At 37.9% G+C, this 26,875-nt stretch overlaps 2 long non-coding RNA genes across 5 annotated transcripts in view; one reads left to right on the top strand and one right to left on the bottom strand.

The window, feature by feature from the left end:
* LOC110342271 overlaps window positions 1-26,875 on the top strand; it is a 79,204-nt gene that overhangs the window by 20,593 nt on the left and 31,736 nt on the right. The gene's annotated exons all lie outside the window — the stretch shown is intronic.
* The window catches only part of LOC110342272, a 124,516-nt gene continuing 123,885 nt past the window's right edge, over window positions 26,245-26,875 (bottom strand). Inside the window, exon 4 of the long non-coding RNA XR_002384303.1 lies at window positions 26,245-26,343. This is a non-coding gene — a long non-coding RNA (uncharacterized LOC110342272). The remainder of the gene's footprint in view (window positions 26,344-26,875) is intronic.

Here is a 26,875-nt window from a genome sequence, read left to right on the forward strand (position 1 = left end):
CCCAGATAGCCTTAAATATTGCTTCAAGGGCTGAGTCCAGAGAAAGTTCTATTGATGGTAGAGCTTCTGTATATGAGTCCTGGGGAAGGGGCACAGTTTTATCTACACTTGTAATATTATAACAAATACAAAATATATTGCCCACCTCTGGCCTTTATATATTTTAACAGTTTTTATTGCATATGGAAGGATGGATAATTTTAATTTAAATTAGAATTATGGTGGAATGAGTGGGGACCAGTATGAGTCAACATACATTTTTTGCTTTGAATAGATGGTGCATTAATATTAGACTGAAGTCTGACAGATCAGGCACCAGAGTGACCTCCAGGTATCTAAAGGGATAACACCAATTGGCAAGCTAAGTAATAGTGGGGAGACCACCTCGAATGCCCATTCCTGATAGTGAACTAAATGTCTATAACCATCTGGGAGCCTTCATCCAGTGGCTGATGGAAGCAGAGGCAAACACACAGTTAAACACTGAACTGAACCCAAGGAACCCAGTGGCAGAGAGAGAGGAGTGATGAGCAAATTGGCAAAGAATGGGCTGGCAAAACCAGCAGAGACAGCTGATCTGAACAGGGGAGAGCTCTTGGACCCCAGACTGACAGCGGGGAGGCTAAACATGGGACTGATCTGGACCCCCCCCAAATGTGAGTGTCAGTGAGAAGGCCTGGGCAACCTAAGGGGCCTTGAGCAGTGGATCAGTGTCTATCCCTGGAATACAAACAGTCATTGTGTGCCCATAGCACAAAGAGGGATGCTCTCTCAGCCTGGACTCTTAGGGGAATGCCTAGACCCTACCCGGAGTGAAATGACAGACTCTAGATATCCCCTATGTGGAAGGAATTGGCAATAGGGTGGGAGGCTGGGGGGGAAGGGGAGTGCGGGAGGAGGGGAGAGAGAGGGAACTGGGATTGACATGTAAAACAAGCTATTTAAAATTAAAATAAAAATGATATAAAAATATTAGACTGAAGTCTGATATTCCTTAATGATTTTTTTCTAGAAATTGTTGTGTAGTTTTGCTTTTATTCTTTTAGTCATCTCAGTTTTTTTTTATTAAACACTGTGTTTATCTGGTAACATACAGTTTATGCTTAAAACAAAAGATGCATAGACAAGAATAAATAAGACCTTCCTTCCCAGTAACAGCACTAAAGTGTTTCTGTAATAAGACCTAAAATGTAAATGATAAGTTTTTGGTTTATGAGAAAACATATGTACACTTGGGTAAATACATGTTTCAATTTTTGTGTATGTTGATTCAGACATTAAGAGACTTTAAGAGATCTCCAGAGGGTGTTAGAATTGCCAGTGAGAAGACCCAATTCTCTCAAAAGAAATGTGAGCTTCAGACAGGCAGAGACTCCTCTGGGGCAAAACTATGGAGGACATTGCTACCATAGACTGCACTTATAAGGAAAAGTCCACTGACTCATGAGGCTCTCAAAGCCATTTGTAAAGGACTTAATCCCTTGAAGTGCCTACAATTATATACTTTTCATCCCTTTTTAAAATTTAAGTTAGAAACAATCTTGTTTTACATGTCAATCCCAGTCCCCACTCCCTCCCCTCCTTCCCTGCTCCTCCACCCATATCTCATCCCCTTTCTGCTCCCCAGGGAGGGTGAGGCCTTCCATGGGGGATCTTCAAAGTCTGTCACATCATTTGGAGCAGGGCCTAGGTCCTCCTCTGTGTGTCTAGACTGAGAGAATATTCCTGAATTTCATAGTTAAAAGAGAGTAATTGGATATTTCTAAATTGAGATATTTTTTATTTCTTAATTGAATAAAAATTTCAATGCAAGTGTCTACTAAACTTATATGAAGGCAGCAAAAAGTAAATGTTTTAACTATTTACAATGAATTTAAATATTAATATAGTGATATTTTTAGAATGCCAGGTCACAATGAAGGTAGAAGTTCTCAATAGTCACAGAAGTTACAAGGCAATCCTGGTTTGATATAGCATGGGCAGTCTTGAAAAGGTCTAGAAAGAAAGAAATACCTACTCAAGTACTGAGAAAGGGCCTGAAAGTCAAATGGAAATTAATCTCCCAAACACCAGTCTTGACTGTTTTTCAGCAGATGATTGGGATCCAGGAAGGTGACAGGGGGGTGGTCTCTCTGTTCTAAGAGTGCTATTTTCCTATTATGCCTCAATTACATTTATAAAGTTTTTCCTTTCATGTCAGCCTAAATGGTTGTCGGAGTTATTAATTTTAATGTTTAATAAACCTGTTGCCATGGCAACAATCATATCACAGATGTTTCGTTAAAGACTCTCCAAAGCATACACCTTTGTCAATATGTTATTTTGAACATCTCAGAGGACAAATACAGGAAAAAAGGCAGCACATCTCTCAGGTTGGAAAGCTCACAATTTGCATGACTAATTATGCATGCAAGAGAATTTTAAACACACTAGTACAAAGAAGGTTGATGGGCTAATATCAAGAGTATAATGCAGAGAAAGGTCAGAATGCAACATCGCTCTTGCAGAGAAAACATAAGGTTAAGAATGAGACCAGAATAGGAATGACAGATGCATATGTGGTACTCCATAAGAGCAACTTTTAGCCAAAATGATAAAAAACATTCTTAGGCAGATTCTTTAAGGCTATGTGCATTTTTTCCAATGAGTGACATCAATTGTAACTCCACTACTGGGCACAATCTCCAGGAATGTACAAAACTCCAACATGGAAATTCGATCTTAATTTGCTGTCTTTATCTATTGCCACATTTCCAACTGATCTTTAAGTAAAGGTCCTCAAACTATTGCAAAGGTTTAGGTTTTTTTTTTGCTATGTTAAGATTACCATATTTCATAGCTACATATTTTGATAATGAAATGTTCTTTGGTACTGGTTAGTTTTGCTGTTATTTCTCAAAGTTGACTTTTAATAGGTTGACTGAAATTTACTACGAATCTTCCCAGAAAGGACAGATGCCCCTGATGGAAATTGAGTATTTCATTACTGTTGTTTGCTCCTTTGTTCTTTTTCCCCCAATAAAAACTGCGTCTTTGGTAACACAAGAAGTGGGAGGTGGTGATGGCAAACAAACAAAATACACCCTGAGTTTCCCAGTAACACAGGCCTAGGAGCCACTCACTGGGTGTGTCTGCCTCAGCTCTCCCCTTAGCTGTCTCGTGTGTTAAGTTGACATGTTCTTTTTGGGGTTGCATCACAAGATCAATGTATGAACAAGAGACCTGAATTCAGTCCCTCTCTGGAAGGCTGCAATCACAGGCAAGTGAGGTTTCCATGAGTGCTTGTACTCTGGGGCACAGGGAGAAATGGACACTTCTGTGGAGGGTTTCATAGCGTATGTGAGTTATAGCAACTGTGTCTCTGCCACTGCGACACAGAGCTGGACAAGTTACGTCTTATGCCTCCCAAGGGCTGGAACCTTTGGCTCCTTCTACATACCAGCCTTGGCCTATGCTAACACCAGATGAATAATTTTCCAAAACAGAAACTCAAAATCCATCTGCTTAAGGATGCATGACAAATTTCACTTAAAAGTAATGGTTTAAGAATCTTATTCAAATGTGAATGAAGAGTGAGCACAAGGCTTTCGCTTGTTCTTTAAGAGGAAAAAGCCCTCTTAGAGAGCTTAAATTATGACTCACGTTCAGGAAGGAAAATGAATTGCAGTTTGGCCATCCTATGGTCTCTTTGGGACTGTGTAAAGTGAACCTTTATGCTTTCCCTGAAAGACTACAGACCTACTTACTCATCTAAAATCTGAATCTTTTGAATTTGGATAATATGCACAAATGGATCCAAATTAAACATTGATAAAAAGAGTGCCCTGTACCTGGAAGAGTCACAATCTGTGTGCAAGAACCATCAACAATGTCTAGCATGCTTTATTTTAAAGAATACAATTGTGTATTAAGTGAATCATCCTAGAGAAACAGAAACAGCTTGGATGCCTGGCCAATATTTTAGTAAATTGCAAAACAAAATGGGGGAAGCTTTGTTTCTTCTATTACGCTTTGTAATAGACATGGTATTACAAGTGGCCAACTGGGGATGAGGTATTGGTGCATAAAATGCCTCCCTAGACATTAGGGGTTTGGTACCAGAAGGGGTACCAAATGTGACCTGGTTGTGGTAGCATTAGCCTTGTAACTGTATTTTAATGACTGATGAGTTCATAGCACAATGGATTTAGTTGGAAGAAGAACAACACCTTTTGTTTGTCTCTCAAAGGTATCTTGTCCCAGGATAGCTCTTCCTCTCTCCATCTCTCTCCATCTTCTTCCTGCTCACCATGGTGACAGGCTTAGCTGCAGCACACCAGATTTGCCACAATGGTTTTCTTTCACACATACCCCAGTACAGCAAGGCTAAGTGACAATGGACTGAAATCTAAGAAGCTGTGAACCCAAATGAGCTTTTTCTCTTTAAGTTTGTTTAATATATTTATTTTGTAACAGTGATAGACTCAAACAGGGCATAAACAGGGGCACATTACCATATTACCAGCGTTGGTATGGTTTTATTCATCTGCTGTGTGACCTGTGTTCTTAAGGCTTTGTATGGGGCTGAAGACACATATTTGCACCAAGAAAAGGAGCTATGGTTTGTGATAATGGAGTATAGTAAATCTGATTGACTAATTATGGATTCTTATGTGTTGACATATAGATATGTAGGCAGATATTACATTCTCTATATTGTCCAAAATCAGGTGCTTTTTATTTACTTATTTCTATCTTTCTATCTTTGTATCTATCAGTCTGTCTTCTATCATCTATCGACTATTGTGTGTGTGTGTGTGTGTGTGTGTGTGTGTGTGTGTGTGTGTGGTGCTGTGTGTGGGTATGTGTGTCTATGTCTGTGCCTGTGTGCATTATGTCTTCTATAGGAGCTGCCATGTTTAGGATAATTAAAAAAATCTATTTTCCTCCTAAAAAGCAGATTCAGAAGACTACATTTTTTTCACTTACTGTAGAAATCTAAATTATTTTCTTACCAAAATAAGGGAAACATTCATTTTTCATTTTTGTAATATTACAGATATTGTTGAATGTCCTTTACTTCACCAAATGTGTAAAGATATTCTGACAACATAGCTTCTCTCTCTCTCTCTCCCTTTCCCTTTTACTGTTTAACTGTCATCATGGCTATAAATGAATAATTATCTCCTTCAATATGTTTATTTAAGCAACAAATTTCTGCATCTTTGAAAATAAAATAAAAGGTTTTGTTACAACTACAGGCTCCAAATAGACAAGTATGCCTTGCTAAGTAGTAGTTTAAAGCCAACCCATAGTTTTGCTATCATGTACACATCACTATTTCCTCCATGATCAGGCTGTTACCTCTAAAACTGTCAAAGATCTGGGACTTCTGGGTAAACCGGTGACTCTTTGTGTTGACCCTTGGAATGAAGGTCTTCCTCTTTCTCGTGACACCTGGAATTCAAGTGTGGGGAATGGATCTTATGTCTTTTACATGTCATAGTGACCTTTTAGATTTTTTTGCTTAAATTTGTGATGCATGTTTTAAGTTTCTCCCATTCCTAGTATCTCTTAATTTCTTAGAAGACTTATTTTTTTTCAAGTTTATTCTCATTTTTAGACCTCATGGTCAAGGCATTTAATCCTTAAATGACAACTTTTGATCTGAGGTTGACTTACCACACCATCACAACTTTGCTTAAGACACCAACTAGGATAAAAAAAAACATTCCTCACAGTATAAGTTATTGTCACTTTGAGTAATACAATCTGTGTTCTTTCCTTTTTTCTTCCTGAACACATCTTTGAGTACTTCTTGTTCACACTATTGGTCCTAGCGTTTTCACTCTTTCTTTATTTTGGCTTATTCTACATCCCTCATCAGAGTCTTTCCCATTAATATCTCACTATCACTTTTTTATGAAGAAAAGGGAAAGAAGTTGATTATTTAGGTAACCCAGTGATTTGCTCCATTAACCTTATTAGTATTAGAATCAACTTTTCCTAACACTTTTAGCTTGTTACATAAACTGTTGAGAATATAGAGTTGATCCCAAACCTTGAAATAGAATCCATTCCCCCAATTGAGATGGGGAAGAAGTAGGTTTCAGACATCAGTGTTTTGTCTCTTGAGTTTACAGGCACCAAGAGAACAAACAGGTTGGACAAATCCTTGGTCTCTGTAGTATATTGACAACTATCTAATACTTCTGTTCTTGATATAGTGAGACATACTAAATTTCAACTAATATGGAGGCACAGGAACTTGGGAACACACTTTGAGGAGCTCTACTGTGTTTGAGTCAATTCTGTATGTTGAAATCTGTGTGGCAAAGCCCTGTGAGCTAGAAATCAACCAGAACCATGTGGTTAATAGTATTGCTTTTGAGAATATATTTCACCTCAGGCTACACTTGTATGGTACCCATTATGAAACCCCCAAGTCCTTGATTGAAAAGAAGCAGACATTTACTTACTAAATTAATGTATACTGTCACTCCCCCCCCCTGCTACTACACTACACTACTGTTCATTTGGTCTTTTTCTTTCTGTCTTTCTTTTTCTCTCTCTCTCTATTTCTGTCTGTCTTTGTTCTTATTGTTTTCATGTAACAAAGGAAAATACATTTGTATAAATGACTACCTTAGTATTCAAAGTAGAAAAAGTACTGTAATAGCCTAAGGCCTGGAAGTCTTTAAAATAGAAGATGTAGTGACAGTTTCATCTCACAATCCACGGTAATGTTCATAACAGTATTTCATCACCATGTCAATCTATTATTACTCTGCTTAAAAGAAAAATAATCAAATCATCAGGGGAAATCAGCAGATAGACAATAATGTGTTTTTGAGGTCTCTGACCCACTTAGTATTCACAATCACTTGATGAATTAGATCAGCCAGGAGAACTGATTTACTGACTTTTTCCACAGAAGCAGCTGATCAATAGCAATTACAGAGTTTGTCTGTCCAAAAGTCTGTTAGGATGCTTTCATTTGCAATGAGAGAACTCCCAACTGAAGTGTCTTTAATCAAACTCGAAGAAATAGAAATACTGTATTTTTATGTTATTGTTAATGAGTGACAGTTCAATGGAATAACTTTTTTTAATTTCAGAGTTTTATTTGTGTGTGTGTGTGTGTGTGTGTGTGTGTGTGTGTGTGTGTGTGTTTATAGGTGTCTATGAGGAGCAGAAAAGGGTGTTGAATCCCCTGTAGTTAGAATCACAGGCTGCCTAATGTGGGAACTGGGAACAACTCTGGTCCTTTGCAAAAATAAGTGTTTTTAACTGCTAATCCATCCCTCCAGCTCCCTGGAGTATAGATCTTTAAGACAGATTTAAGAAAACAAACAAAAGCAAACACAAGAAATCAGAAAATTGTATCAACCACAATGTGGTTTTTTTTTTTCCTTTGCCACACGCTGACAAAGATTCTCCTAAGTTGTGTCTTTATGTTCTAGGCCATAATTATGCAGAGGGGTTCCTTCCAGGAAGAGTTAACTGATACCCGGGAAACAGTCTCAGCTGCCTTGTGTACTTTAATTGCGAGACTGTCCACCTGAGAGCTGCTCGGGCTCATCAGAATAGTATTGATTCTTATTGTCTCCCCAGAGTCTGTGACAGCTGAGTCCTTCCCTTCACAGACCCATGCCCTGACCTGGGAATGTGTGGAGCACGAGTTCTAATTGTTCTTGATAATAAAAACCCGGGGTGAAAGCTGAAAGATCAGAGAGGCAGAGCAGCCAGCCCCTAGAGTTCTTGCCTCTACAAAATCCTCAGATCAAAAAAGACTGAACATTTGTCTCCTCCCACTTTTCCTCCCTCTTCCCAGTCATGTTACTTTCTAAGTATCTGTCCAGACCCCCAGGCCTCTATGGTTAACTAAGGACTAGCTCCTCACTCTCATCTTCAGGCTAGCTTTGTTGGTTTATAAACAAGGTACCACCATAGATAAGGAACAGATAGGTGGAAGAGGGAGAAAAGAGTTCCAATAAGCATTTTAGCAGACTTCTCATGCCATGGGAGGGCTCCTGCTGGAGCTAGCAAGTATCAAACTCGGTCAGAGATTACAACTAGATAAATATGCTCATATTTCTGGCTCCATTGACCCCAGCAAGTTGCCAATTTATAAATGCAAACACAATAGCAGTGCTTAGAACACTAGCCACAAGTTGGACTCTCTGTTGAATCATTAAGGGATTTTTAAAAAAAATTTATTTCTCATAGTTGTCCTAGAAGATGGTGATAATTACCTTTTTATAACTGAAAATAAAATGAAACACACACACACACACACATACAATTTACCTGGATGTGTAAATGTCTCAGTGAATAACATACTCACAGGGCAGGCATGAGAGCCTGGCCTAGAATGTTCAGAACACCTCTAAATTTGGAAATGGTAATAAATGCATCTTTAAGCCAGAGTTGCTGCAGAAGGCAGTAAGCAGAGATAGGTGCAGACTTTCTACTCTGGCATACTCAGTGATGAAAAACAAAACTTCCTCAAAGTGCAAAACAGGCACTGACACCAGGGTTGTCACCTGAGCTCCACCACACAAGCGCTGTGAACACCCCCCCCACACACACACAGTATTTCCATACCTCACAGGAACATGCACACACATGCATTCATACATCTTTCTCAAAGACAAATGTAATTAATCTGGTATGATCCTAGAGCTGGTAAAAGAAAAAACAGGAAGTTAGGCCTAACCCTATCTGACTCTAGAACCTGTAATCTTATTTATAGAAACATATTGTAGATTGTTCCTGTTGTAAGACGGGTTAAATCCTGTCTTGCTACTTAACGAGGGTACTTTATCTGAGATATCTCCTTAGGTCTGAGATATCTTCTCACTTAGCTAATGCTTAAACATTTAAAATCACAGTCCCTAAAGAGGCAAGCACCTTTATAACTTCATTCTTTTTTCTTCAATTGCAAGATGTTCCACATTAATTGCTTTAAGAAGTTTTGGTGATTTTTTTCCATCTGTTTTGGAGGCAAAGCCTATCTATGTAACCCTGGCTGTACTGAAATCCACTGAGATCACCTGCATCCCTCTAACTGAGTGCCGGGATTAAAGCTGTGCCCCGCCATGCCTGACCCTGCTCTGAGTAGTATAATTGACTCACCTGTCTTCTGCAGGTGCTTTTTAACTGTCTTTTGTCAGTTCAGCTTGGACCACAGTCCATCAGCCTCTAATGAGGAGGCGTTTGATGTTGTGTCTTTAGAGTGTTTCACACACTGTTTTCTGTTCCTACATTTTGAGCTGATTTCCTACTGAATTTATCACTGGGTCAGGCTGAGCCCTCCACAGTTCTACCAGCATGGTCAAATAAAGAGATCCCCACAAACCCAATTTCTATAGACCCAGAGCTCCCAGGACATCACAAGAGTTAATGCCTGCCCTTACCCTTGTTTGTCAGTTAATGCCAGTGAGAAGAGTGTGAGGCCGCCTGAGAATGTATGCCACAGCCTGAAGAGAGAGGCTCATGTAGACATAGACTCACATTCTGTCCTTTGTGTACAGGAAACAAGTGTTCTCAGACTTCATTTGTTTTTTCAAATTTTTATTTTTAAATTTAAATTTAAAATAGAAACAAGGTTGCTTCACATGTCAAACCCAGATCCCTCTCCCTATCCCTCCAATACTCACTCCTTTCCCCAGGGAGGGTGAGGCCCTCCATTGGGGTATCCACAGTCTGTTCTTTCATCCAGGGCAAGGCCTAGACCCTTGCCCAAGAGTCCACGGTGAGAGCACATCTCTCATTGTGGGATGGCCCAAAGTCCATTTGTGTGCCAGGGATAAATATTGATCTACTATCCAAGGCCCCATAGATTGCCTAGGCCACCTCACTGACACCCACATTCAGGGGGTCTTGATCAGCCCCATGCTGGATTCCCAGCAATAAGTGTGGGATTCAAGAGCTACCCCTTGTCAGGTCAGCTTTTCCTAGGGGTTAAACCAGCCCAGTCTTAACCCCTTAGCTCATCAGTCCTCCCTCTCTGTCACTAGGTTCCTTGACTTCAGCTCAGTGTTTAGCTGTGGGAGGCTGCCTCTGCTTCCATCAGCCATTGGATGAAGTTTCTGTTTCCCAGACTCTCTGTCAGTGGGATTGTAGGCTGGCACTCCCTAGATCTATGTCTAAATTCCATATATAAGAGAGTACATACCATGTTTGTCTTTTTGTGACTGGGTTACCTCACTCAGGATGGTTTCTTCTTGTGCCATCCATTTGCCTGCAAATTTCAGGATTCTATTGTTTTTTTTTTCTGCTGAATAGTACTCCATTGTGTAAATGTACCACATTTTCTCTATCCACTCTTCAGTTTAGGGGCATTTAGATTGCTTCCAAGTTCTGGCAATTACAAATAATGCTGCTATGAACATAGTGGGACAGATGTCCTTGATATATGAATGTGCATCTTTTGGATATATGCCTAAGAGTAGAATTGCTTGGTCTTGTGGTAGGCTGATTCCCATTTTTTTGAGGAATTTCCATACTGATTTCCAAAGTGGCTGTATGAATTGGCACTCACACCAGCAGTGGAGGAGTGTTCCCCTTTCACCACAACCTCTCCAGCATAAACTGTCATTGGTATTTTTTATTTTAGCTATTCTGACAGGAGTAAGATGGTTTCTCAGAGTTGTTTAGATTTGCATTTCCCTGATGGCTAGGGATGTTGAGCACTTTCTCAAGTGCTTCTCAGCCATTTTAGACTCCTGTATTGAGATCTCTCTATGTAGTACTGTCGCCAGCTTTTCAATTGGATCCCTTAGTGTTTTGGAAACTTGCTTCTTGAGTTCTTTGTAAATTTTGGAGATCAGCACTCTGTCAGATGTGGGATTAGTGAATATCTTTTCCCATTCTGTGGGCTGCTTTTTTGTCTTGTTGACTGTCCTTTTCCTTACAGAAGCTTCTCAGTTTGAGGAGGTCCCCTGTATTAATTGTTGACCTAAGTGTCTGTGCTACTGGTGTTATGTTCAGGAAAGGGTCTCCTGTACCAATTCATTCAAGGGTACAACCTACTTTTTCTTCTAAGAGGTTCAGTGTGGCTTGATTTATTTTGAGGTCTTTGATTCATTTGGACTTAAGTTTTATGCATGGTGATACACATGGGTCTATCTGCATCCTTCTACATGCCAGCATCCAGTTATTCCAGAACCATTTGTTGAAGATGCTTTCTTTTTTCCATTTTATATTTTTAGCTTCTTTGTCGAAGATCAGATGTTCATACATTCATGGGTTAATATCAGGGTGTTCAATTCTATTCCATTGGGCTACCTGTCTATTTGTGTGCCAATACCAAGCTGGTCTCAGGACAACAGCTCTATAATAGACTTGAAGTCAGGGATGGCGATGGCTCCAGATGTTGTTTTGTTGAATAAGGTTGTTTTGGCTATCCTGGGTATTTTATTTTTCCACGCAAAGTTGATTATTGTTCTTTCAAGGTCTGTGAAGAATTGTGCTGATATTTTAATGAGGATTGCATCGAATTTCTTTTGTCAGAATTGCCATTTTTACTACATTGATCCTAAGTATCCAAGGGCCTGGGAGATCTTTCCATTTTCTGATGTCTTCTTAAATTTCTTTGTTTAAAGACTCAAAGTTCTTGCAATACAGGTCTTTCACTTGTTTGGTTAGTGTTACCCCAAGATATCTTATGTTGTTTGTGGCAATTGTCAAGGGTGATGTTTCTCTGATTTCTTTCTCAGCCCTTCTGTATATAGTATAGCTACTGACTTTCTTGACTTGATGTTATATCCTACCACTTTGCTGAAAGTATTTATCAGCTCTAGGAGTTCCCTGGTAGAGTTTTTTGGATCACTTATGTAAGCTATCATATCATCTGCAAATAGTGAAAGTGTGACCTCTTCCTTTCCAATTTGTATCCCCTTGAGCTACTTTTGTTTTCATATTGCTCTAGCTAGACCTTCAAGTACAATATTGAAAAGGTATGGAGAGAGTGGACAGCCTTGTCTTGTTCCTGATTTTAGCAGAATCACATTGAGTTTCTGTCCATTTAGTTTGACATTGGCTGTTGGTTTTCTGTATATAGCATTTATTATGTTTAGGTATGTTCCTGTTATCCTGGATCTCTCCAAGACCTTTATCATGAAGGGGTGTTGGATTTTGTCAAAGGCTTTTTCTGCATCTAGTCAGATGATCATGTGATTTTTGTTTCTCAGCTTGTTTATATGGTGGATTACATTGATGGATTTTCATATTTTGAACCATCCCTGCATCCCTGGGATGAAACCTACTTGAACGTGGTGAATGATTGTTTTGATGTGTTCTTGGCTCTGATTTGCCAGTATTTTATTGACTATTTTGCATCATTGTTCGTGATGCTTGATTGGAAAATCTTTTCCCAACCTTTAACTCTGAGGTAATATCTGTCTTTGAGGCTGAGGTGTGTTTATTGTTTATGCAGTAGAAGGGTGGGTTCTGTCTTCGAATCCATTCTGTTAGCCTGTGGCTTTTTATAGGCGAGTTAAGACCATTAATATTGAGGGATATTAATGACCATTGATTGTGCATTCTTCTTTGATTTGGAATGGTTGTTGTTGGTGGCAATTATATGTGGAATTCCACCCCTTTTTTCTTTTGGCTGTTGGTAAAGTGGGATTATCTAATGCCTATGTTTTTCTTGTTGTTGTTAACTTCCTTGGGTTGGAGTTTTCCTTCCAGATCTTTCGTAGTTCTAGGTGAGTAGATATGTATTGTTTGAATCTAGTTTTGTAAAAGGCAAAAGATGTATACGCTCTCAAGAGAAAGCAGTTTTGTCATGGAATATCTTGTTTTCTCCATCTATAGTGATTGAGAGGTTTGCTGGGTATAGTAGTCTGGGCTGGTATCCATGGTCTCTTAGTGTTGGTAGGATATCTATCCAGGACCTTGGCTTTCAGAGTTTCCATGGAGAAGTCAAGTGAAATTCTGATAGGTTTGCCTTTATATGTTACTTGACCTTTTTCCTTAGCTGTCTTAATATTCTTTCTTTATTCTGTATATTTAGATTCTTGATTATTATGTGGCGAGGGAAATTTTTTGTGGTCCACTCTATTTGGTGTTCGATAAGCTTCTTGTACCTTCATTGGCATGTCTTTCTTTAGGTTGGGAAAGTTTTCTATGATTTTGTTGAATATGTTTTCTGCTCCTTTGACATCATTTTCTTCACCTTCTTCTATATCTATTATTCTTAGGTTTGGTTTTTTCATGGTGTCCCATATTTCCTGGATATTTCATATTAGGGATTTGTTGGACTTAAGATTTTCTTTGGTTGATGAATCAATTTCTCCTACTGTATCTTCAACACCTGAGATTCTCTCTTCCATCTCTTATGTTCTGTTGCTTATGCTTACATCTGTAGTACCTGACCGTTTGCCCAGATTTTCTATTTCCAGCCTTCCTTCAGATTGTGTTTTTTATTGTCTCTATTTCAGTTTTCAACCCTTGTACGGTTTGAATTGTTTCTTGCAATTTTTGCTTTGTCTTTTCTTCCCTTTCTTGCAATTTTTGGTTTGCTTTTTCTTCCACTTCTTGCGCTTTTTAGTTTGTTTTTTCTTCCATTCCTTGCATTTTTTTGGTTTGTTTTTTTCTTCCATTTGAGGGTTTTTCTTATATCCTCTTTGAAGGTCTCTATCATTTTCATGAAGTTGTTTTTAAGGTCATTCTCTTCTGCTTCTTTTGCATTGGAATGTTGGAGTCTTGCTGGTGTGGATTCTTTGGAATCTGGCCATGTCATATTTGTCTTTCTGTTTCTGAGTGTGTTTTTGTATTTTCTCCTTCCCATCCCTTACTCTAATAGGTGTAGAAAGAGCCTCTTACTGGTCTGGTGGTTAGGGGACCAGAGTTCCCTTTTGGTGGGTGCAAGCAAGTCCAATACTCTGGTAGTTCTCCTCTTCCTGGTCCTAGTCCTGGTCCCATGGGTGGAGAAGAAGACCAGAAATCTGGGGTGTTGTATAGGCTTCCACCTGGAGGGGAGACTCAGTGGCAGTCTCCAGTCACTGGAACAAGGGCCCAGACACAGACCCTAATTACCTGTTCCCGTGGGTGGAGAAGAAGACAAGGAGACTGGGATGTGTAGGCTCCAACCAGAAGGGGAGGTTCTGTGGCAGTCCCCAGGCACTGGAAGGCAGGCCCAGATACAGGGCCTGGTTTACCTGGTCCCGTTGGTCCTTCATTTGTTCTTGAAGGTGGAGCCAACCCATATATTCCATCTATTTCAGATTACTAATTACCCAATGTACACATAGTTATGATGTCATTAGGATGGTGAAAAAAGCTCAAGCTGGCATCAGATGGATTTTCTCCCTGAAAACATTACACACTAATTTGATTTTGTAATACTCCTCTTACTCCTGTAGGCTAGGCATTCTTGTTTGTGGTAACCATCACAGAAGATGTATATTTTTTCAATGTAGTAAATTTCCTCTCTGACAGGTGGGTAAAGGGCAGTCAACAGAAATCTATCTGTTGTGACTAAGAGTTAGATGAGTATATGCAGGGGTGTTAGACACAGGCAAACAGTACTGGGACTATCAACTGTGTCCCATTTAACATCAACAAATTGCTGAGCTTTCTGCATATAGTAGATGACTGGAAGACTATAAAAACATAGTGGTAGGCAGGCTAGAAAGGACCTCTTCCTTCATGTTATTGATTGAACCATAGTCTATTATTGCTGTTATGGAGATTTTAAAATAGCAAACTTAGTGTTCTATGAACACTAGATTTCAGAGCCCCTCAACTTTTCACAATGCAGCTAAGATGGGGCTCAGTGATACAACCTACTACAACCAAGGCAACAATTGCAATAGGGAGTGGTTTTAGGTCTGTTTAAATATGAATTTCAAGTATATTGCGAAAGTCAGGATTTGGTACTGAACTTGATGAAGAGAACATTCCTTGTTGTTAGTTTGCCCAACTTACTGACTTAAGAAAATTAGTTCTTAGCAATGTTTGTTGAGATACACATTATGCCTGTTAATAGTCTCATATGTTGACTTTTCGTTTGCTCTGTATTTGAATTGAAGAAAACCAAGTGTTTAAAAGTTCACATTTTTCTCTTACTTGGGCTGTTAAATGAAGAATTTATTAGTCATCAGTCATTTTACCCAAAATGTTAGAAGACTCTTTCATTACTTCAAAGACACAACTGAGGGCCAATTTCTAAGCAGGGTTCCATATTAAGGCAAGGTGCCTTGAGGTTTTAAATAATATCATTGAATTTTTATTATTTGTTAATCTTATGGTTCTTACTTCAATGGAGTGAAACTTTAACTAGTCAAAATATTTATACATTAGTCCTGATGATTTAAAGGAATGAAAAGATACAATTATTTTTTAAACAAAATAAGTCAAATATATTTTTCTATCTTCTTACTAATCATGTAGTCAGCCAGTAAGACTATTCCTTTCCATCATTGTAAATTATGAGAGCCATGGAATTAGAATTTTTTTGTAATTGTTATATGAAAGTTTATTCATGTAGCTCACAATTAATTAAAAAATGCATTTTCTACTTTTTTCCTAGAGTTTTTCATACTCTTTGTTGCTGGTCTATTTTTGGGTCAGGAAAGTAAAGTTCTTACTTAGAAATAATTACTTGAGGTTTTTTTTTAATTAAGAAAGACAAATCAGGGTGCATTTCTCCACGGGGTCCTTCCCACATTCTCTTAGCAACCAAATCATTCCCAATGTCCTGGTGTATAAATTCAATGTGATCAGCACAAACATACAAGCTGGCAGGATCTGGGCAGTGAAGCTCATTGCTTTACAATGCCATTCTTTAAAATCTTTCATAATTCATCCTCAGAAATGGCCCTCTTAGTGATTAGTTACCTTTAATGTCTTCATTTTCATTTAAACATTCAATGATCAGGATAATTAGAATTAATTTGGCATTGTCATCTTATGGTAATGAAGCTTCTGCCACTTATCAGGGCATCCTGCAGGCACAGTGCTGGAGGAAATGTTACTCCTCACACTTTGACACTGGCTATGGGCTTTGCTTAAAGTGGTAACAGTGGGACCTGGCCCAATTCCAGGTTAAATTTATGTCAGTTTTGTTGGATGATGATCATGAACAGTCAAGCTGGTGGTCTTGCCCTGTTCTTAAGCAGCACAGTGAACAATTCTGTCTACGTTCCTCTGGCTCTTACCAGTCAATATCAATTGTACCATTAATAAAAAGGGAATCTCATTGACTTAAGCTGGAACAAATTAAGCCTGGCCAAAATGACTTAGAAGACTAGATAGAATCTAGAAAAAAATCAAAGTTCAAGATATTTTGAACCAAAATAATCTATGATAAAGAAATTGTACCACAAAATTTCAAACTGGATTTACCTGGTTTTGGTCCTTTGGGTACAAGCAAGAGACATTTTTTAATCCCCTTTATTCAAACCATACCTCCATCTCCATAGAAGTACAGGCAGTTCCTTCATCATCTTCATCATCTTCCTTATTCCTGAGAATCATGCAGTTAAGTTTAACTGACTTCAAATCTGCAATAAGAAACCCTAAAAATGTCTAGACTTGCTAAATGGAGCAGTATGTAATGCTGCCTCCAGAAAATACATCAGTGTCTAAGTCAGAACCCTGGTCTTACAGGCAATGGTTCTTTCTCCACTAGACTGTATACTTTTCTTTGTATGTGTCTTCTCAAGGAGTAATGTCATAGTACTCACACATTTATCTATCTAATTATCATCGTTGATAAAATATAATTATTCATGAAGAAAAATGTTTACTTTCAGTCACTGTAATTATAATGAGAATATTATACTAAATGTGTTAGATTATGAAACACTATTTTTTAATGACTTTGGGGTCAGAAAGTTGGAAAAGACAGAGTTTAGCAAATTTCCCTCTGTATGTACTCTGATAACTGACTAGAATGTCCACATTGTCCGGGAGTTCAGCTGGGGGCCACCTGTGTCACTCCTACATAGCTGTATAGTGTGACACTCTCACAGAAGTAGGACCTTTGCTAGTGGATGACCCTTGAAGAGTTTCCAAAGAGAAGCTAATGCAGATATGTGTCTCCTGGCATGAATACTTTTGGAAGATAAGGGATGTGGTTTTCCTGCTCTATTCTGATCAACAGTGTGATATGGAAGGGTTTCCTGTTTTTCCAGTGGAAGTGATATCAACTTCATATATTCCTGGTAGGGGGAGAGGGAAGGGAAGGGAGACAGAGAGAGAGAGCGAGAGAGAGCGAGAGAGAGAGAGAGAGAGAGAGAGAGAGAGAGAGAGAGAGAGAGAGAGAGAGAGAGAGAGAGAGAGACTGAGACCAAATCCTTTGCAAACCTTTTAAAACTACCAGAGAGTTAACAAAAGCTGATTGATTCCGTGGTCATCACAAATAGAAAAATACCTTAAAATTCCCCAGGTAGTTACCATATAGAGATGATTTAAGGCAATACAAGGGAGCTAAGGCAGGCAGACTTGGACACACCTTGGTGAAAGGCAGTGAGAAATACCTTTGACGCTCTAAAATCAGTCTGGTAAAGCAAGCATGGGCCAGTTACCCATAATATCTCAGTGCCTACTCTGAATGCAGGGGTGCCACACTGATATGTTGAAGATGACCACAACAGAGTATTTACACCATATAAATTCATATAAATTCAAAGAAACTAAAGAAAGAGAGGGTCCCTTTCCTGCTAAATGGCTGGCAGCACAGTATCAGCAATGGGGCAATCTAGAAGCTATCTAAAGAGGCTCTGGATGTGACCAACACAGGTTGTTGTAGGATAAAGATATATAGAAAGGGGTCTCTTTGAGGACAGATCATGAAAGGAGTGTTCCTAATCATGAGAAACCACAGCAGTCTCTGGACTTTTAAAGGATTAAACATGGAGGCTCTGAACCAAGTTTGCCCAAATCTCTAAGGGGTCAGGATGCCTTCCTGGATACTTGTCTTTGCAGAAATTCTTGTTAATTTGTTTCCTCTTCACGCTTACACACACACCAATAAGTCTTACACGGGTCATTATTAGAAAGAGAAATAACTTAGTTCTAATGATCTTTAGGTACCGCATCTCTAGAAAGAGGGTGAACATAGCATCCAGTTGTATTATGAACTGGAAGATAACAGCAGGAGGTTAGTACCCGCCATGACTTCAGGGGCCCTTGTACAGATGTGGAACATGGTGTCCATGTTCATGACAGCAGGGGGGAAAGTGATAAATCCATAGGGAGAGGGACACGCTCAGTGTGGGGAAGAAGGCTAACACAGACTTGGTAGCCCAGGCTGAGGTGTGGTTGGCTCCCACATCCACCCTTCTGCTTGCTTGGCTGCAGTTCGCTCAGAATGAGGGCAATTGTGGCCTTTCCAGTGTGTTGGAATGTACATGCTTTGTGAATTATAAAAAATATTAAAGTTTGTTACATTTTTTATTTTTGAGGTTATGACGTAATCACGACATGTAGCCATGCCTTTCCCTCCTTATAAGCTTCCCATATACACCTGGCCACCCTCCTTCAAATCTGTGGCCTCGTTTTTTCATTAATTGCTATTGAGTACATATATGTGTTTACATAAAATTTCTAAATATAGCTTGATCAGTCTGTGTAATTGAGGAGGATTGCAGAACTTGACAATGTGCTGTAAAATTGCCCATTTATATATGTTGGAATTAGTGGATTATGTCAGTTACCATGTTTGGGATAGAATAAAAAAAAAGTAGGTTGATATATTTAATCTGTTAAGAGCCATTATTATTCTGCTTGATTTACGGTCTTACCTGGAGATCAGGTAAGTGAAGTTTTGGTAGAATTTTATACCTATTGCTAATATTTGCTTAAATATCTTCATTACTCATTTCCTGGGAGGGTGAAGACTGAAAATCCATGGACTTATGCAGGACATGTAAATGCTGTCACTGAGTCACCTCTCTCATTATTCTTTTTATAGAGTAGCCTCCTCTTCCTTGCCCACACTCTTGAAAATACGATGAAAGTTTTCTATATGTTACCAGACAGTGAGACAAAGCCTCTTTATCAGTAACAACTACCAGGCAACATATTTTCAATCACAGAGAAACAATAAACTAAGTTTAAAGATCCAGATAGGCTGGGAAGGTGCTAAACAGCAATAGCTGGTATTATAATGTGAAATATATAGGTAAATCAAAGAAAAAGAGGAAGAGTCTGTAACATTGCTAGATTGTAGTCACAAAAAGATGAAATTTTATAAAGACTGATAATTAGGGTAGGATTTTATTAATGTTTGCATATGTATGGTTCTGTGCCCTGTCTGCCAAATACAAAATTTATATGTGTCTCAAACAGTTCTGTCCTAGCTCTGAGCTATCATCCTGGTACACTTATGTTACACAAGTTTTTAACTTTCACTTTCAATGAATCACAGTTCAACTGAAATTTTACTATAATTGACTTTTTTCTTCAGTATATTGTGCACTGATTTCACGAATGTACTTGATGAAATTACCGGGCAATACAAATGATGAACATGGTTAACACATTCTACATGATTAATTAGCAATTCTGGTATTCCTGAATGAAAAACATTTAAAATGTTTAAAGTATATTATCAAAATACTGTTGTGCTCTGGCCTGTGTATTTGTTGGAAAGATAGTTTACTAGCTTGCATTGTCACCATAAGTATAAATGAATCACCTGTATAAAACATTGATGCAACAATATATCATTAAAATAAACCAAGATATCAATTACATCAAGGTACTTCATTACATTTATTATCTTTATTAATATTTTCATAACTTTAGAAGCATATCACTCCAGGCATGCTGATGCATGTCTCCCATCATTTGGGAGGCAGAGGCAGGTGGATCTTTGTGAGTTCAAGAACAGTCTAGTGGACAGCCAAGGCTACATATTGAGACCCTGTCTCATAAAACCCCACCTCCAAATTTTAAAAAAAGCACATAACCAAGGTGTTTCTCAAATGTTGTATAATCAGTCATGAACACAGATGTTATTCATTCACTGCTAAACAACTTTTTTATTTTGTTTTTGTTTTGTTTGTTTTTTATCACAGCTGAAAGTCCTGGATGTGTTTTCTCATCAAAATCCCACTAGTTCAATTTTGTGGAAGTTGGGGATACAACTCTTTTATACTGTTCCTATATTGTATGGCCATCAAGCTTCAGTTGAAATGAACATCTTCCTTGTGATATTTAACATGTGCTTATTTCCAAGTAGCCAAATCTCAGAGACCAATTGCTTTGACGATTTTACATACATATGATAGCTTCAGGGTAGGCTCTTTTCAAAGCTTGTTGTTATGACACACAAGCAGGATATGTTAGATCATATATTATATTTATATTCACTTTCGGCATTGACTCCAGCTTCAGGCTGGTACAGAGGAAATTGCTGCTATTTAAAGAAACAGATTCAGAACAGCCATGGAGGAGGAAGCATAGCAGCTTTGATAGATGAAAGGTGGCTACAAATTCAGCATCCTCCCACCCTCTGGTTTCCCTCCTTGTGATGTGTTTTCTCTGATGGTATCAGTTATAATTAAACTCCCCAATATTCCCTAGATATGCCTTCTTCCTCTGGTGCTGTGGCCTTGCAGTTTATTTGTTTATTCTTCATTTTGTTCTAGCCACCGCCACAAGCCACAGGTGTCACAATAACTCCGTTAATAAGGTGATAAAAATATTACTGGTGTTGATCCATCATTGCATGGGTTGATGGTTTGGGGTGTTTATTTTCCTGGCACACTCATTTGGATTTGGACATCCATCTTAAACTATGTTTTCTTCTCTGCTTTCTCAAACTATCTTCTGTTCTTGAGTTCTTCCAAGCTTAAAACACATCTACTTATTCACTCTCTGAACATGGCATAAATGTTAGTTTTTTCCTGAGGTCTATCATGATCCATTATTATTTTCTGTCCTTCAAATTCTCATTAGCTCTGATAATGTACCACAGTTTGAATAATGAAAACCACCACATGTCCATGTCCTGTGGACATAGTTTTCTTTCATTCAGAAGCTTCCATAAAATGATTTACTATGATCTAAACCTAGTCATTACCGTCCCCAACCTGGACCAATATTTTCCATTGTAGTCCCCTTGTTCCTGGGCTGGAAGTATGGCTCACCTGTTAATAGTATGTACTGTCCTTTCAAAAGGTCTGACTTTGTTTCCCAGTGGACTTCTGGCACCCATGTCAGAAGGTGAAATTCCACCTCCTAGGGAACCCAATCTTCTCTTCTGGCATCCATGAGCACGTGCATTCACATGCACACATTCACCTACTAACATATATACATAACAAAAAGTAGTTCTGTTTATTCTTCTGCATTCTCTACTTCATATATGGACATCGATCAATATATCATTGCCCATCCTTAGAATAAACTCTGCCTCTATTTGTTCATTGTTCTGAAATAGACTCTCCCATACTTAAGGTATTTTGAGAATACATGTGTATTTGGATATAAATATGATAAGAAGATGTGGGAGCACTGTTGCAGCAATATCTAAAGTGTAGAAGTAACTTTGTATCTAGATTGTTAAAAACTCGAGGGGTCCTGAAGTAGAAAGTATGAGCCATTATGATCGTCGTAAGGGAAGCCTTAGGAAGTATTGGTGAGGAATCAGAAATGAGAAAGCTGTAGATAATATATCACTCTGTCTCACACACAAGAGTTGCCATGATTTGAGCCTTAGTCAAAATAAAGAACAGAGTTTTGTTCTTCTTTTATTTTTAATTGAAAGTAGAATTTTTATTGCAGTATATTCTGATTCCAGTTTCCTCTCTTCCAACTCGCCCCTAATCCTTCCACCTCCTTGATTACCCATACTTTACCCATATTCCTATCTTCTCTCTCTCTCTCTCTCTCTCTCTCTCTCTCTCTCTCTCTCTCTCTCTCTCTCTCTCTCTCTCTGTATCTCATTAGAAAACAAATAGGCATCGAAGAAAAGAAAAAATATTCACTCACTATGGAGTCCTCCACGTATGCCCTCTGTTGGCTTTGCCTTGTGAGAACCAACAAGGTCAATAAATCCTTAGCCAAATTAACTAAAAGGTGGAGGGGAAGAATATCTAAAGATCCAAATAAATAAAATTAGAGGTGAAAAGGAAGACCTAACAATAGGCACTGTGGAAACCCAAAGAATCATAAAAACATACTTTAAAATCAAAACAAAACAAGCAACAACAAAACTATAACCTACCGAATTGGAAAACCTAAAAGAAAGGGATGAATTTGTTTATATACACCACCTACCAAAATTAAATGAAGATCAGATAAGCATTTAAGCAAACCTATAACCTCCATTGAAGTAGAAGCAGTAATTACTAGCTTTCCACTTGCATAAAGAAAGATCAGGACCAGATGGATTCAGTGTAGAATTCTACCAAACTCTTAAACTAGCATCAGTGTTCTTCAAATTATTCTGTAAAACAGAAACAGGGGGACATTGTATAATTCTATTATGAAGCCACAATCACACTGAGAGTTAAACAATATAAAGACCCAACAGAGTGAATTACAGATCTTTCCTATATGAACAAATATGAAAATGTCCTCAATAAAATACTTTTAAACAAAATTCAAGAATACATAAAAAGATCATCCACCACGATCAAATAAACTTTAGGGATGTAGAGATGGTTCAATATATGTAAATGTATAGCTATAATTCACCTTATTAACAGACTGAAAGCCAAATCTATACATTATCTCTTTAGATGCATATAAGGTCTTTGAAAAAATAAAACATCCCTTCATAATAAAAGTGCTAAATGGACTAGGGACACAAGGAATATAGCTTCAAATAACATAGGCAAAGTACAGCAAGCTCATAGCTGACATCAACCTAGGTAGATAGAAACTTAAAGCATTCCTACTGAAATCACGAACAAGACAAGCTTGTTCACTTTCTTCTTAGCTATTAAGTATGGTACTTGAATTTTTACTTAGAAAATAAGACAACTGAAGGATATCAAAGGGATTGAATTAGGAGGGAAAGACATCAATGCATTCTTTCCAGAGTAACTCATGATTGGGCAAGAAAATGTATGTTTTCTAAACTGTGGCAATACATGTAGAAGGCTCTTATATCTAGCCAAAGTTTGTGGAAGGTAGAGCATTGAGTGGTTAAACTGGGTATTTTACTGAGTTAATTTCCATGAGAAGTTCTGCAGAAGCAGATTTGTTCCACTTATATATTTAATGTATAACATTTTAAAAGAGAACTGATTTTTAAAATGGAATAATTATCCACAAGAAAAGCAGAACTTATACATTAGAAATATTATTGATTTATTGTGGTTAAAAATTATGATTTTAAACAAGTCTGGGAGGAGACATCTAAAAAAGACGTTTCAGCAACGGAAAGCATATTAAGGATGTGACCAAATGGCTTTCTGAGAAGAAATAATCCAACTGTCCTAAGAAAACCCAAGGTGTGTTGTCTAAAATAATAACAACATTATAAACCTCAAGTACAAGAACCAGGAATGGACTACCATTCTAAAGGCAAGACCACTGATCATTCAGGTCAGAGGCTATTGGAACCATGAATGGAGATGTTGTCACCAGGAATGAAGGCTTGTAGAGCCATCTGATTGTAACTTAATTCAGGAAATTCACAGATCCACGCCTGCAGTCTATGAGATCCTTGCTGTAAAAGCACCCACTCAAATTATGGGTGAAGGAACTTCCTGGAAGCTTGAGAGTCTAATAGTTACTTGACAAAACTGTACAGCACTAAACCCATGTGCATATAGTGTGGAACTTCTTTTCAAGGGTACCAGGAGGTTCAACATGATACCAGAGAGTATGATTAAGCATTAGCCTTGATGGTTAATGATGCTTCCTGTGTTAGGCAACAGACCAACCAGGGACCTATTTCTTCTTTATATTTCCAATTTTCTATTTTAGGAATGGGATTGTTTCCTATGACTATCTCACTCTTGTATGCGGAAATGTATGACATGTTGATCATTAGGACATAATTGAGAACAATTTGACCCAGGATGAATTGTAATTGGAAACTTATTCATACTGAATTTAGGTGATATTTGAGTACTACTTTGAACATTTGATTCTTGTTCTAACAAGTAAATTAAGGTTTTTGAAAATATTGAAATATGGAGGATGCAATTTACATGTGAGAGGCAGAATTTCATTGTCTTGATACTTGTGTATCCTTGGAATATTCATTTAGAACTCTCCATCCCTAGGTGTGGCTTTTGAGAATTGGTTGGGAAACAGTGGTATTTATAAAGGGGGCCAAGATGGAAAGTCCTATATATTCCAGCAAGTGAAGACCAGAGAAATTGTATCTCAGTATAGTCAATGGGTAAGCAAAGTTGTGGATATTGGTAATGAACCTACAACCACTATTTCACTAAACCAGCATAATCCCTACCAACAGTCCAAACATTTGTCCTATACTCACAGTTAAGCATAGCCTTCACCCCTCATCAAGGAAACTTCTATTTGCAGCACATGGAGGTCACTACAGGAACTCATAATCAATAGAGACGTAGGTTCATGGAACCCAGTGCCAGTGGACACATCAATAAGAAAAGGCTTCCACATATACGTTTCAGGGAACATGGCAGGAGAGGGAGCGGTATGTAAGAGTGCACTGTGGGAATGTGTCTCCTTATACTATCAGAAGCTACACCCATAAATTCCTATCACTAAGAATGCCTAAATGTGAGCTGAAAAGGAGGACACTTACAAACAAGCAAAACTGGAGGGGATAAACTCAATAGACCCCAACCACACACAAAGAACTACAGGCAAGTACGGAGTACACAGAGTGGGAGAGATCATCATCTCAGGGAAGAGTACATCAATTAGTTATCCAATACTAAAGGGTCATTCCTGAAAACATACAAACAAGTAATGTTACACAGATACACAGATATATATATATGCATGGATGGAGGAAAGGAAAGGGAGAATGTTGTAATTATAATCATCTATTATTACACAGAGCAAATATAATACAAATGAGTTTACACAATCAATACATTCATAAGACAAATATGATTTTAATCATGGAAGTCTTTTTTGAAAGGGAGTTTAACAGAAAATTAGTAACAATAATAAAGTCCTTCCTCCAGTTCAGACACTGGTGTGAAGGTCATCTTGAACTTTTGTGTGGATTATAAGTTTGTGAATTACTTTTAAAAAATCTTATATCCTATAACCAAATATTTAAGAGCTGAATAAAGCAAATGCAAAATCAAACCCAAGCACTGTGGGATGAACAAGGTCTTTGGACACACCCATGATTTCATTTACACATGGAGGAAAAAATGCAAAAAGACAAGTTTGGGTTCTCAATTAGAAGACATTTTATAGAGTGCATTAAAGCAGTTATTTTTCCACAAATATATTTGTGTGATTCCCCAAATGTAGAAATAATGTCAGTCTTCCAACTGCAATATTTCCTTTTATCGTATTCTGAAAATATTTTACAGGATAAAATGAGAAGTAGCAGCCTAGTTCAGTATAAAGGTTACTTAAGAACTAGAACACACACACAAGTACATATGCACATACACATCCATATTCCAACACAAATGCAGACACACATATACACACATATGAAGTTTACAATGAAATGAATGCATAGTATTCAAATATCTCTGCTAATGACTTTTTATATGGCCCTGTGATTTCTTGAATTTTGAACAAATACTTGAAAGTCCCTAGACATTTCCTCTACTATTATCAAAGAAGTAAATGAACCCTGACACAGTTATTTCACATTAGCCTGGATTTTTTAAAAAAGTGTGTGTTCATCCTTTATCAAAGCATACAATTAAGCTACTTTAATAACAAAGACTAAACACATTTTAAAATAAATGTACATTTCAGATGTGTTTAATTGTCCATATTCTACTATATTTAGCCCCTAAAGTTAGAAAATAGAATTTGATAACTAATGTAATATATGCGGTATATATGTATTATTTTACTCCTCAATTAATTATATTTATCAGACAATGTAAACATTTACTCTTTGAGAAATAGCTTTTGCTGTTTGCATTGGTTTATTTTCTGTTTGCTGTGTAAAAATGCTTGACAAACACAATGGAAGGAAGGGAGGGAGGGAGGGAGGGAGGGAGGGAGGGAGGGAGGAGCCCCATTGTGGCTCACATTTGGAGGGTAATATCTATCCCTGTAAGTAATTCATGGTAACAGGTGGAAATGATCAAACTGTATCCTCAGTCAGGAAGTGGGCCGTGATGCATGTCCATGCTATGCTAGTGTTCTTTTTGCGTTCAGCCCTAGATTCCATCCCATGGAACAACAGTAACTCCCACAGGTAAGTAGAATGTTCTGTTCTATTACGACCTTGAGACTATCACATAGGCATGCCTGAAGATTCAAGAAAATCAGAGAATATCTGAACAGCATGCAGGAGGCTCATCTCCTACATAGTTAATTCTAGACACTGTCAGGTTAATAATATTAATAATTGCAGTCTTCTTCATATGACTCTTGCAAATATCATTATGTATACTTAAGTTATGTACTTCTATTTTGTATAAAAATGTAGGAATATAAATACAACAATAAAAAGGAGCATTTGAAAGAGAGCGAGGAGGGGTATTTGAGAGAGTTTGAAGGAAGGAAAGTATTACAATACCAAAAATAGAACAACTAATGAAAAATAACAGCAAGCGAAGTTGAAACTTGTCCTTTCAAGGTTGGCAAGTAATTTTTTCTGGGGTTTTGACAAGGATTGCATTGAATCTGTAAGCTACTTTTGGTAGGGTGACTATTTTTACCATGTTAATCCTACTGATCCATGAGCATGGAAGACCTTTCCATCTTCTGATCTTCTTCAATTTCTTTCTTCAAAGACCTCAAAGCTTTTAATCATACAAGTCTTTTGCTTGAGTGGTTA

This window comes from Mesocricetus auratus, unplaced genomic scaffold, assembly GCF_017639785.1.
Source record: "Mesocricetus auratus isolate SY011 unplaced genomic scaffold, BCM_Maur_2.0 Super-Scaffold_100031, whole genome shotgun sequence".
Classification (NCBI taxonomy): domain Eukaryota; kingdom Metazoa; phylum Chordata; class Mammalia; order Rodentia; family Cricetidae; genus Mesocricetus; species Mesocricetus auratus.